Here is a 13,670-nt window from a genome sequence, read left to right as displayed (position 1 = left end):
CTATCCCTTTTTTCAAAAAAAAAAAAAAAACTTTCAACACCCTGCATTGAAGCAATAATGCAGGTCCTATGGAGCTATGTGGGTCCAGGTGACAGGGGTTACTTTTTTTTTTACATTTGTATCCCACGCTTTCCCACTCATGGCAGGCTCAATGCAGCTTACATGGGGCACTGGAGGGTTAAATGACTTGCCCAGAGTCACAAGGAGCTGCCTGTGCCTGAAGTGGGAATCAAACTCAGTTCCTCAGGACCAAAGTCCACCACCCTAACCACTAGGCCACTCCTCCACTGTTGCTACTAGTTGAGATTCTACATGGAATGTTGCTATTCCACTAGCAACATTCCATGTAGAAGTCGGCCCTTGCAGGACGTCAGACTCACAGAAACAGAAGCCTGCGCAGCCTTCTACATGGAATGTTGCTAGTGGAATAGCAACATTCCATGTAGAATCTCCAATAGTAGCAACATTCCATGTAGAATCTCCAATAGTATCTATTTTATTTTTGTTACATTTGTACCCTGCGCTTTCCCACTCATGGCAGGCTCAATGCGGCTTACATGGGGCAATGGAGGGTTAAGTGACTTGCCCAGAGTCACAAGGAGCTGCCTGTGCCTGAAGTGGGGATCGAACTCAGTTCCTCAGTTCCCCAGGACCAAAGTCCACCACCCTAACCACTAGGCCACTCCTCCACTGTTGCTACTGTTTGAGATTCTACATGGAATGTTGCTATTCCACTAGCAACATTCCATGTAGAAGTCGGCCCTTGCAGATCACCAATGTGGCCGCGCAGGCTTCTGCTTCTGTGAGTCTGACGTCCTGCAGGACGTCAGACTCACAGAAACAGAAGTCTGCGCAGCCTTCTACATGGAATGTTGCTAGTGGAATAGCAACATTCCATGTAGAATCTGCAATAGTAGCAACATTCCATGTAGACTCTCCAATAGTAGCAACATTCCATGTAGAATCTTCAATAGTATCTATTTTATTTTTGTTACATTTGTACCCTGCGCTTTCCCAGTCATGGCAGGCTCAATACGGCTTACATGGGGCAATGGAGGGTTAAGTGACTTGCCCAGAGTCACAAGGAGCTGCCTGTGCCTGAATGCGGAGAATAAACCTTTTGGAAGAACATTGAATTCTGTTTGTTTCTTGGAACATCCCTCCACCCTGTTTGGCGTTTGCCTGATTTGCTGTGGAAGGACTTTCTCGCCCTTTCCTTGTATTTTATATTGAGCTACGTGTTTGTCATATCAGTGCATTTGTAAAGATAAGCCAAAACCTACAGCACGGCACGTGTGGCCTTGAAACTGAAGTCAGCAACTTAGAAATTCCTCCTGCGTTTTTATCGGCTTGAAAATAGAGCACTAAACACCTGTTGAAAAAAAGCAGTGACGGGTTATTTCTACTTCTAAAGGAGGAGTAAGAATGCAATTAATTAATCAGACAAAGAAATCAAGTGCATTGATAAGATTCCCTGGTCACTTATATGTTCACTCTAAGATGTGATGTATGTTACATCTACAACATTTCCTTCTATAATTCGTTATGATACAGCTCTAAGTGATTCGGAGGTTCTGGCACAGTGCCTTGTTTTTATTCTCTCTGGGTATGAAACCACCGGTTCTTCGCTGTCCTTCCTGTCATATAATGTGGCCACCCACCCAGAAGTCCAGCAGAGACTACACGAAGAGATAGATACTATTCTACCCAACAAGGTGAGTGGCTGTTTCTTCATGAGCAGTTGATGGAAATGGCTTCCTAGAAACGGACAAAACAGCGAAGATGACTAAAAGGTAAAAAAGTAAAGAAAAAAAAAAGGAAAAAAATAATAAAACTAGATGACACTAATAATATAAATACTTAAGAAATATATTTATTATAAAAATACAAAACAGAGAGTAATTGAGTCTCGATCACCCCCTGTTTTGTATTTTTATAATAAATATATTTTTTAAGTATTTATATTATTAGTGTCGTCTAGTTTTATTATTTTTTATTATTTATTTTTTTGTCCACAATTTTCTTTTTTCCTTTTTTCTTTTCTTTACTTTTTTACCTTTTAGTCATCTTCGCTGTTTTGTCCATTGCTTGTTTTTTTGCAAAGACTGGTTTCTTCTGTGTTTTTTTGCGAATGACTTCCTAGAACCTCAGTGTGTGGAGCATTTCAGTCATGCAGGGGCGTAGCCAGACTTCGATGGGAGGGGGGCCAGCGCCCAAGGTGGAGGGGGGGACATTTTGGCCCGCATCCCTGCTGCCGCCCTCCCGCTGCCACTTCTGCCCTCCCCCACCGCCTCTGGAAAGTACCTTGGCTGGCAGGGGTCCCCAACCCCCGCCAGCTAAAGCGTTTGTCCCACGCTGGTCTCACGTTGCCCGGCGCCCTGTCCTGTTTTCAGTACTGTGCACGCTCATTTTAATGAAACTGAGCATGTGTGCCCACCCGCCAAGGTATTGCTGCGGCAGTGGGTGGGGAGTGGCAGGGCGGCGAGGGCGTGGGGTAGTGGGGTGGAAGACCAAAATGTACCCTCCCACCTCGAGCTCTGGCCCCCTCCTACCGCGAGGTCTGGCTACGGCCCTCGTTGAGCCATGATAACTGCAAATTTTTGTGTATTTTGATAGAAGAGCCCTATAGATACTGCCTTTCCCACTGAGGCTCTGAACTACTTCACAACAGACCAGTGGCAATCCTAGGTCGGCTGCCACCCGGGGCAGATTGCCGCTGCAACCCCCCCCCCCCCCGAGTGCAGCGGCGTCCGTACCCCCAGGGTGCAGCACGACACCCCCCCCCCCCCCGGTGCAATGACACCCCCCTCCCCGGCACATCAAGCCCCCCCCCCCCGGTGCAATGACACCCCCCTCCCCAGCGCATCAAGCCCCCCCCCCCCCGGGTGCATTCTTGGCTGCTGGAGGGTGAGCAGCTGTGCGCCTGTCAGCTCCATTGGGTCCCTGCTTCCTCTGCCCCAGAGGGCAGAGGGAGCATGGAGCAAGTGGAGCCGACAGGCGCGCGGCTGCTCTCTGCATCCTCCAGCAGGGTACACCCGGGGCGGACCGCCCCCACCGCCTCGTCTTTGCTACGCCACTGCAACAGACATAATAAGACAATCAGTACCTAAAGAATAAAATCAAAGCAATGTATAGTTTAGGTATATCCCAAAATCATTGCATTAAACAGCCATGCTTTATTTGATTTTTGAATTCATACAGCATGTCTTATGTTCAGTAGTAGTTCAACATATTTTTGTTAATTGCTTTGATGTGGCTTTTGAAAGGCAGTATAAAAAAAACACAACAAATTAAATAAGAAATAGTTTAAACAATATGCATAAGATCTGTATCCCCTTGAACTAGACACAGCATCGTACTGGGGTGTCCTGCACAGCAGCATACACTGAGTTGAGATACAGAGTCAGCTGCTTCAAAAGCATTTTATAGAGTGATGTGGTACAGTGCGTATTTCCTAGTAAAAAAGGTGCCAGTACTCAAATGCTAGGCCACTCTTCAGGGGTGGAGTAATCACTGAGGGACCCATCCCACAATAGCCAGGCCCCCTGCAACCGGTCACAGAATCTATGACAAGGCAGAATTGGTGTGTAGAGCCTCTGCTCTTTCATTAAAACTTGGGGTCCATGAGTCAATTTTAGCAGACGACAGAAAAGGTGCCGGTACTCAGTACCCCCAAGTACCCCCCTCAATAAAAGCCCTAGATGTGGATAAGAGGCCTCCAGTGTTCTACTGGTTGTTTTTTTTTTTTTCGGAAGATTGAGGCATCACAGCCCCTTTTCACAAGAAGCAAAAAAAAATGATTGTCTGACTTCTCCCCTATTTCTCCTCTAGGCCACACCTACCTATGAGGCTTTGATGCAGATGGAGTATCTTGAGATGGTGATTAACGAATCCCTTAGACTGTATCCCCCAGCAGGACGACTAGAACGAGTCTGTAAGAAAACAGTTGAGATCAACGGATTAACCATTCCAGGGGGGACCCCAGTAATGATCCCAACTTTTGTAATGCATCGGGACCCAGAGTACTGGCCGGAGCCAGAGGAATTCAGACCTGAAAGGTACGCCATGAGGAAAGAGCAACTTGCTTAAAAAGTGTTTGGTTGAAATAATTGTGAAAACCAAAACAGAGGTGGTTTTACCGCATTAATAAAATAGGGATTTCAACACTAATGTGTGAACACTTTTGTTATACCTGGAATGTAATGAATACGTTAGAATAACGACATTGACCCAGAATCTATCTCCCACCTTACCCTCCTCTCTCTATCACCTGTCTCTACCTACCTACCCATCCATCCTTTTATTATGTTATACTTAGAGGGGCATAATTGAACGAAAACGTCTATCTCCATGGGCGTTTATCTCCGAGAACGGGTCCGTGAAGGGGCGGACCGAACCGTATTTTCGAAAAAAATAGACGTCCATGTTTTATTCGACAATTTGTGAGCTGGGCGTTTTTGTTTTTCAGTGATAATGGAAAATGAAAGTGCCCAGCTCAAAAACGAATAAATCCAAGGCATTTGTTCGTGGGAGGGGCCAGGAGTCGTAGTGCACTGGTCCCCCTCACATGCCAGGACACCAACCGGGCACCCTAGGGGGTACTTTTACAAAAACAAAAAAAAGGTAAAAGAGCTCCCAGGTGCATAGCACCCTTCCCTTGTGTGTTGAGCCCCCCAAATCCCCCTCAAAACCCACTGCCCACAAGTCTACACCATTATTATAGCCCTAAGGGGTGAAGGGGGGCACCTACATGTGGGTACAGTGGGTTTGGGGGGTTGGACGACTAATAAGCATTAAGCAGCATAATTGTAACAGGTATGGGGTGATGGGCCTGGGTCCACCTGCCTGAAGTCCACTGCACCCCCTAACAACTGCTCCAGGGACCTGCATACTGCTGCTAGGGAGGTGGGTATGACATTTGAGGGTGAAAATAAAAAGTTGTGAAACATCATGTTTTGTGGTGGGAGGGGGTTAGTGACCACTGGGGGAGTCAGGGGAGGTCATCCCTGATTCTCTCTGGGGGTAATCTGGTCATTTAGGGCACTTTTTGGGGCCTTATTCGTGAAAAAACAGGGTCCAGGAAAAGTGCCCTAAATTCTTGCTACAAACGCATACTTTTTTTCCATTATCGGCGAAAGGCGCCCATCTCTCCTCGGCCGATAACCACGCCCCAGTTCCACCTTCGCCATGCTTCCGACACGCCCCATCAACTTTGTACGCTTCCGCGATGGAGTGCAGTTGAAAACGTCCAAAATCGCCTTTCCATTATACCGATTTATTCGTTTTTGTGAGATAAACGTCTATCTCCCGATTTGGGTCGAAATCTAGGCGTTTTTCTCTTTCGATTATAAGGTGGTTAATTTCCTACTTTACATAACAAAATTCTGTGTTACCTATTACTATGTAAGCCGCATTGAGCCTGCTTTTAGTGGGAAAGTGCGGGATACAAATATAATAAATAAATTCAACTAAGGGGTTAATATTCAAAAGGGTTTAATCAGGCAGGAGTAAGTCCTGCCTGGTGAAACTCCTCTGATCTGAATATCTCTGCTAACTGGTCATTCCCTGACTGGCTAGGACCCCAGCTCTTGAAGATTACAGTCAGGGGTGAACTGAACATTCGGGCAACCAGGCGGTGCCTGAGGGCCCAGGGGCCTAGCCTCGAGATTTTTAACTGTTGGCGAAAGCCTTTTGTTCATACTTTGGCACACAGAGAGCATGACTTGTTGTTTTTACTCATTAACAATGACGACAGATATTTCAAGTGGATGATTTTATTCAGTACAAGAGACTCCTGATGCAGGCCTAGTCAGCCGAAACCAGTGGCGTAGCCACAGGTGGGCTTGGGTGGGACAGGGCCCACCCATTTATGGCTCAGGCCCAACCAACAGTAGCACATGTTCAGTGGTAACTGGTGGGAATCCCAAGCTCCGTCAGCTGAAGATTTCCCCCCTGATGGTAACGAAAATGTTACTCTCCACAACACTGGCACCTGCGCATACTCAGTTTTCAGTGCATGCTTGGTGCCAAGGTGGAAAGAAGCGTTTTCCCACCAGCTGAGATAATTTTTTTTTGGGTGGGGGGGAGAACACTTGGTGCCCACTCAATTCTTGCCTAGGCCCACCCAAAATCTGCTCTCTGGCTACGCCCCTGGCCGAAACACAGCTGTGTCGTCTTGTTTACCCTTTAATAAACAGTTTTAATCATCTGGAACATTGTCCACTGATTTTTGAGTCATCTTCGCTGTCCATCATTTTTGACATGGAAGTCTCTTCCTCTTCTGCAGTTGGAGCCCCTCCGTAGTCCCACCCAAAATATACCCGGACCACACCCCCTTGTCATATGAACATACAGCATAGATGTACATATCAGTAGCGTACCAAGGGCCCCAGCGGTCGGGGGCGGTCTGCCCCAGGTGCAGGCATCAAGGGGGTGCAGAGAGCAGTTACATGGCCGTCGGCTCCTCTAGGCCCCTGCCCCCTCTGACATTACTTCCTGTTCTGGGGCAGGGGACAAGCAGAGCCGACAGCACATGACTGCTCTATGCAACCCCTTGCTAGGAGGAAGGGTGGTGGTAGTGGTGATATTCTTCGGGGGGGGGGGGGGGGTGATGCATTTCGGAAGTGGGGGTGATGTGTCTCGGGGGGGGGGGGGGCGACCTGCCCAGCATGGCAAGCAAGCTAGGTATGCCACTGGTCCTTATTTGTTTACATATTGTATTTTTTTTTTGTTACATTTGTACCCCACGCTTTCCCACTCATGGCAGGCTCAATGCGGCTTACATGGGGCAATGGAGGGTTAAGTGACTTGCCCAGAGTCACAAGGAGCTGCCTGTGCCTGAAGTGGGAATCGAACTCAGTTCCTCAGTTCCCCAGGACCAAAGTCCACCACCCTAACCACTAGGCCACTCCTCCACTGTTGCTACTATTTGAGATTCTACATGGAATGTTGGTATTCCCCAACAACATTCCATGCAGAAGTCGGCCGTTGCAGATCACCAATGTGGCCGCGCAGGCTTCTGCTTCTGTGAGTCTGACGTCCTGCAGGACGTCAGACTCACAGAAACAGAATCCTGCGCAGCCTTCTACATGGAATGTTAGCAACATTCCATGTAGAATCTCCAGTAGTAGCAACATTCCATGTAGAATCTCCAATAGTATCTATTTTATTTTTGTTACATTTGTACCCTGCGCTTTCCCACTCATGGCAGGCTCAATGCGGCTTACATGGGGCAATTGAGGGTTAAGTGACTTGCCCAGAGTCACAAGGAGCTGCCTGTGCCTGAAGTGGGAATCAAACTCAATTCCTCAGTTCCCCAGGACCAAAGTCCACCACTCTAACCACTAGGCCACTCCTCCACTGTTGCTACTATTTCAGATTCTACATGGAATGTTGCTATTCCACTAGCAACATTCCATGTAGAAGTTGGGGGGGGGGATCGATGCATTTCGGAGGTGGGGGTGATGTGTCTCGGGGGGGGGGGGCGACCTGCCCAGCATGGCAAGCAAGCTAGGTATGCCACTGGTCCTTATTTGTTTACATATTGTATTTGTATTCCGCTGGTCTGACGGTCGCCTTTCCAGTCTAATGTAAGCCACTTGGAGCCTGCATCCTGTGGGAAAAGGTGGGGTAAAAATGCACTAAATAAAATAAATAAATATCCTGGCTTTATAAAATCAGGGTTTGGATGTCCATGCAATATGGATATCAAAAGTGCCAGTTTTCATACATCCAAAACATGAATAAAGCTTCCAAAATAACCACCATATTGTAATGACATTCAAATCTGCACAGAAAAGCCAGAATACGCTGGATAGAAAATAAAATGTCATGTCTTCTGCAAGGAAGCCGTTCCTGATTTTTTTGGTAAGTTCTCTCCTTGCTTATGTGGCTTTCTAGGTTCAGTAAAGAGAACAGAGAATCCACGGACCCTTACATTTTCCTCCCCTTCGGAGCTGGACCCAGAAACTGCATTGGAATGAGATTCGCCCTTCTCATCATGAAAGCAGCCATGATGGTCCTGTTGCAAAACTTCTCCTTCCAACCCACCAAAGACACGCAGGTTAGATACCAAACTCTGGAGTCCTTTTACTAAGCTGCGGTAACCCTTGCACAGGTTTTCCCGCGCGCTAAGGCCGTGTTTACAACGGCTGCAAAAACGGCTTCTTCTATTTTTTGTACAAATGGCCATGTGCTAATGTTACCGTTACCATTTAAAGAAGTTAGTGTGCGTGCACTTAACCTCTACCCGTTTTGTAGATGGTAAGGTTCTCACAGACTCCTATGCTAACCAGTTAGCATGCGGTAATGTAGCTGCACTAAGGGACCCTTTTACCAAAAGCCACGCTAAGACGTGGCCGGTGCTGTTGTCAGCTCGTGGGTTTTCCATTCATTGCAGGCACTTTTAGCGCGACAGTAAAATGGCTGCATTTCCATATGCTTCTTTAATGGCCATTTTCCAATTAGCACGTGGCCATCACCGTATCTCAAAAAAAAAGACATAGCAGAATTAGAAAATGTTCAAAGACCAGAATGATAAAGGGGATGGAACTGCTCTCGTATGAGGAAAGGCTAAAGAGGTTAGGGTTCTCCAGCTTGGAAAAGAGACGGACAAGGGGAGATATGATTGTCTACAAAATCCTGAGTGGTGTAGAACGAGTAGAAATAAATCGATTTTTTACACGTTCCAAAAGCACAAAAACTAGGGGACACTCAATGAAATTGCATGGGAATACTTTTAAAACAAATAGAAGGAAATATTTTTTCACTCAAAGACTAGTTAAGCTCTGGAACTCTTTGCCGGAGGATGTGGTAATGGCGGTTAGTGTATCTGGCATAAAAAAAGTTTGGATGAGTTCCTGGAGGAAAAGTCCATAAATTGGTTGCAAGCATTTACACCAGGCTTTGGCGGGCATAAATGCTGTCATCCCTGGGGTAGAGGTAGGGTTGGGGGGGGGGGGGAGTTTGGAGGTTCTTTGTGGGCTTTATGATGTACAGTTATGATTATGCACAGTGAGCTGTTTTTCATATTTCAGAATTCAATAAAAACTTACTGTAAAAAAAATAAATAAATGCTGTCGTCCAAAGTTAGGCGCAAACCCCGGGTTCTATATAGCCTGACTTAAGTTGCACATGCAAATCTGCTCGTATTCCAGATTTACGTGGCAGGTTAATGAGTTAGCAAGCCAGTCAGCACCGATAATTGCCAGTTAACAAGCAACTGACACTAATTGGCAGTAATTAGAATTTACACGCACAATTGTCTAAGCGTATTCTGTGACATGATGTGCATAAATTCTGTCGTATAGTTGAAAAGGGGGTATGGGCACACAGCGGTGTACCAAGGGCAGGGCGGTGGGGGTGGTCCGCCCCGGGTGCACGCTGCTGGGGGGGGGGGGGTGCAGAGAGCAGCCGCGTGCCTGTCGGCTCCGTTGTTTCCCTGCTCCCTCTGCCCCGGAACAGGTTACTTCCTGTTCCGGGGCAGAGGGAGCAGGGAGCCAGCAGAGCCGAGCTGCGCGGCTGCTCCCCAGCAGCTAAAAACGCACCCGGGGGGGGGGGGGGTGATGCGCCAGGGGGTGTCATTGCACCGGGGGGGGGGGGGGGGGTGTCATTGCATAAGGGGGTTCATGCTGCACGGGGGGGGGGGGGGTGCACATCGGCGATCCGCCCCGAGTGGCAGCCGACCTAGGATCGTCACTGTGGGCACGAAATGTGAGGGTCTTGAGCATATCTAAAATCTATGGACATTATTATAAAATACACCCAGTCCGTGCCTAAGTCAGGCATATTTCGGCACCAATTTTTCAGGCGCCATAGATAGAATCTAGTCCAAAATCTGTGCTAAGCTAGTATTCGATAAAGGACGCTCTTCACGGATCTTCCTGGCACCTAACTTTGGGTCACATTCACTGAATCGCGACCTAAAAGTATGGTTCTTTAGAAAAGAGGGGATCCAGGAGGTCTTTTACTAAGCTGCAGTAGCGTTTTTAGCGCACGCCAGGGGCGTAGCTAGGTGGGGCCATGGGGGCATGGGCCCCCACAGATTTAGCCCTGGCCCCCTCTACTTTCGAGCCCCCCTCCCGCCGACCCTCCGCCGCCGCCAGGTACCTTTGCTGGCAGGGGTTGGGGACCCCCCACCAGCAAAGGTACCTGGCAGCGGTAGCAACGACGAGGGAGGTTCGGCGGCAGGAGTGGGGCGTCGAAAGTGGCGGGGGAGGGTCAGCGGTGGGTTAAACTGTGCCCCTCCACCTCAGGCTCTGGACCCCATCCTACCGAGGTCTGGCTACGCCCCTGGTGCACGCTAAACGCTAGAGATGCTCATAGGAATATACGGATGTCTCTAGCACTTAGCGTGTACTCAAAACACTACTGAGACTTAGTAAAAAACCCTCCCCCTAATTTCCTTCTGTCTGTCCAGTAACAGTTTATTTATGGTCACTGACCTCAAATGTCGCCAACTGATCTAAAGAGATAACTAAAGCCATTTTTGTATTGTCAATGGCAAAATGTAATTCACTCAACAAGGTGGTGATGACAGCCTCATTATTGTGACAGGTTTGGAACCCAGCTTGCTTACAGAGAGGCCTTTTTTTACTAAGTTACGCTCGACGTTAATGCAGAATAAAATGGCGTACTGCAGGATGCGCTTCTGTACCCTGTGGAAAATGGCAAATGTGCGTGCGCTGACTGTGCGCTAAAACTATTTTGCATTTTTTTTAGGCAGCATATCTGGGGGCAGAGAGTGGGGCATTGCTGTGCTAATCATTTAGGGGCCCTTTTACTAAGGCGCATGCCTACCACGTGGCAAAAAGCACTGCCACGGGACACACTGAGGCATTCCACAGTACTGTACCCATCGGCACATGCTAATCCAGTGCTGAAAAATATTTATTTATCTGTGAAAGTCTTCCCCTACACCAGGGCAGTGGCGTTCCTATGTCAGCTGCCACCCGCGGCAGATTGCCGCTGCGCACCCCCCCCCCAGGTGTAGCGGCGTCCGTCCCCACAGGGTGCAGCACGACCCCCCCCCCCCTGTTCCGGGGCAGAGGGAGCAGGGAACCAGTGGAGCCGACAGGCGTGCGGCTGCTCTCTGCACCCCTCCAGCAGCGTGCACCTGGGGCGGACCGCCCCCACCGCCCCGCCCTTGCTACGCCACTGTACCAGGGGTTCCCAAACGTTTTCAGTTCGCAGCAGCTCCCCCCTGGCCACATGGGTCTCCACAGACACCCCCGCCACATAGATCTCCCTTTCTCTGCAGCCCCCAAATCCAGCATCACTCACTACCTTCCTTCCTGCAGATCCAGGATCGCTGCCACTTTCTTCTCTTTTCCAGCTTGCATTTTCAGGCCATCTGCGATTCACACAAGCACTCCGGGGCCTTCCCAGTCTGCCACGTTCGGTCCTCTCTGACACAACTTCCTGTTGTGAGGGTCAGACGTGGCAGAGGGAAGTCCCCCACAGTGCCTGTGTGAATCGCGGAAGGCCCAAAAATATAAGCTGCAAGCACTGCAGCAGGGGAAGAAGCTGGAAGTGGCAGATGCCAGACCTGTGGGAGGGGAAAAGTAGGGTGCGATGCACCACGGCACCCCTGAGAGTCACTGTGGCACACCAGGGGAACCACCACTGTACACTCTTGCTAGGGCCTTATGCTCCCTTATTTATTTATTTAGATTTTGCTCACACCTTTTTCAGTAGTAGCTCAAGGTGAGTTACATTCAGGTACACTGGATATTTCTCTGTCCCAGGAGGGCTCACAATCTAAGTTTGTACCTGAGGCAATGGAGGGTTAAGTGACTTGCCCAAGATCACAAGGAGCAGCGGTGGGATTTGAACTGGTCACCTCTGGATTGCAAGACTGGTGCTCTAAGCACTAGGCCACTCCTCCACCCCAAGGAATCTTGTTACTCTTTGGGGTTCTACATGGAATGTTGCTACACTTCGAAATTCTGCATGGAATCTTGTTATGCTTTAGAATTCTAGAATCTTTATTTATTTAGCTCAAGGTGAGAGTTACATTCTGGTGCACTGGATATTTCTCTGGGCTCACAATCTAAGTTTGTACCTGAGGCAATGGAGGGTTAAGTGACTTGCCCAAGATCACAAGGAGCAGCAGTGGGATTTGAACCGACCACCTCTGGATTACAAGACCAATGCTCTGACCACTCCTCGTCCACTAGCAGCATTCCATCTAGAATCTCAAATAGTAGCAACATTCCATATATTTATTTATTTAGATTTTGCTCACACCTTTTTCAGTAGTAGCTCAAGGTGAGTTACATTCAGGTACACTGGATATTTCTCTGTCCCAGGAGGGCTCACAATCTAAGTTTGTACCTGAGGCAATGGAGGGTTAAGTGACTTGCCCAAGGTCACAAGGTGCAGCAGTGGGATTTGAACCCTCCACCTCTGGATTGCAAGACCAATGCTCTAACCGCTGGGCCACTCCTCCACTAGCAACATTCCATCTAGAATCTCAAATAGTAGCAACATTCCATATATTTATTTATTTATATTTTGCTCACACCTTTTTCAGTAGTAGCTCAAGGTGAGTTACATTCAGGTACTCTGGATATTTCTCTGTCCCAGAAGGGCTCACAATCTAAGGGTTAAGTGACTTGCCTAAGATCACAAGGAGCAGCAGTGGGATTTGAACCAGCCACCTCTGGATTGCAAGGCCGGTGCTCTAACCACTAGGCCACTCCTTCCAGTCTCCCCTGTGCAGCTTGAAAGCCCTCACCAGAAAGCTTTCCTTTGCACAGCTCCCCTCTTGTAGAATACTTTTTCTTCATCCTTACGTTGAGAACCATTGTTACGAACTTTTCTTTTTACTGAGGCCTTCTGTGTGATCACAGCTGACCAGATGGGGTCCCCGGAGCGGCTGCCCAGTGCTCTGTACTCCGCACTCCGTTCTCTGCATTTTATTTCTTTGTTTTAAAGACAAAGTTTAGCTTGACTTAGTTTTGATAGACTCACTTATTAATATCCTATTGAATAATAACTGTCCATTTTTTTTCTTTTCCTCTTTCCTATCTGGTACACCGATTGCCCTTTCCTTCTTTCTTGTTTACTTAGTATATAAAGTGTCTTGTTATGTTTGCAGGAAAGGCGATACAGTAAGTGTTAAATCATAGTCATAATGTATTTATCGGGTTCCATTCCCACATTATTATTAAACTATTAAAAATAAATGTTATTAATCCATTCTGCTTTTCCTTAGATCCCTCTGGAACTTGACCCGAAGGGATTCCTGCAGCCCACGAAGCCCATTGTTCTGAAACTTGTACCCAGAACCAGCGCCAGCGCTGAAGAGCGAAACTGAAGAACAGACGACATCGCGGGAAACAGAACGGCTCGTGCCAACTGAGCCTTTCCTTGGTGCCGCCTTCCTACAGCAGATTAAAGATCAGAAATACAGAACAGAATAGAGAAAAGGACCATTTTACACTGATTTCTGGGATTCTCTTGTGAGCTTCATCCAGTTGTAGAGTGTTTTTTTAAGCACACGCTGATGCCTATTTAGCTTTGAGGATATCCTATATTACAAGTGTTAAGTGTCCCCTCCTTTAAGTTTAGTTACCAAATGTTTACTATTAGACACAGATCAAACTCCTCTTACTGACTTACAAGTGCCTTCACTCTGCAGCTCCTCAGTACCTCTCCACTCTTATCTC

The 13,670-nt window shown here is 47.9% G+C and overlaps 1 pseudogene; it reads left to right on the top strand.

The window, feature by feature from the left end:
• Nucleotides 1-13,411, top strand: part of LOC115476723 — a 31,888-nt pseudogene extending 18,477 nt beyond the window's left edge.
• The last annotated feature ends 259 nt before the right edge of the window (nt 13,412-13,670 follow it).

The sequence above is a fragment of the Microcaecilia unicolor genome, chromosome 8 (assembly GCF_901765095.1).
Source record: "Microcaecilia unicolor chromosome 8, aMicUni1.1, whole genome shotgun sequence".
Taxonomy (NCBI): domain Eukaryota; kingdom Metazoa; phylum Chordata; class Amphibia; order Gymnophiona; family Siphonopidae; genus Microcaecilia; species Microcaecilia unicolor.
This window is presented reverse-complemented; position numbering and strand designations above follow the sequence as displayed.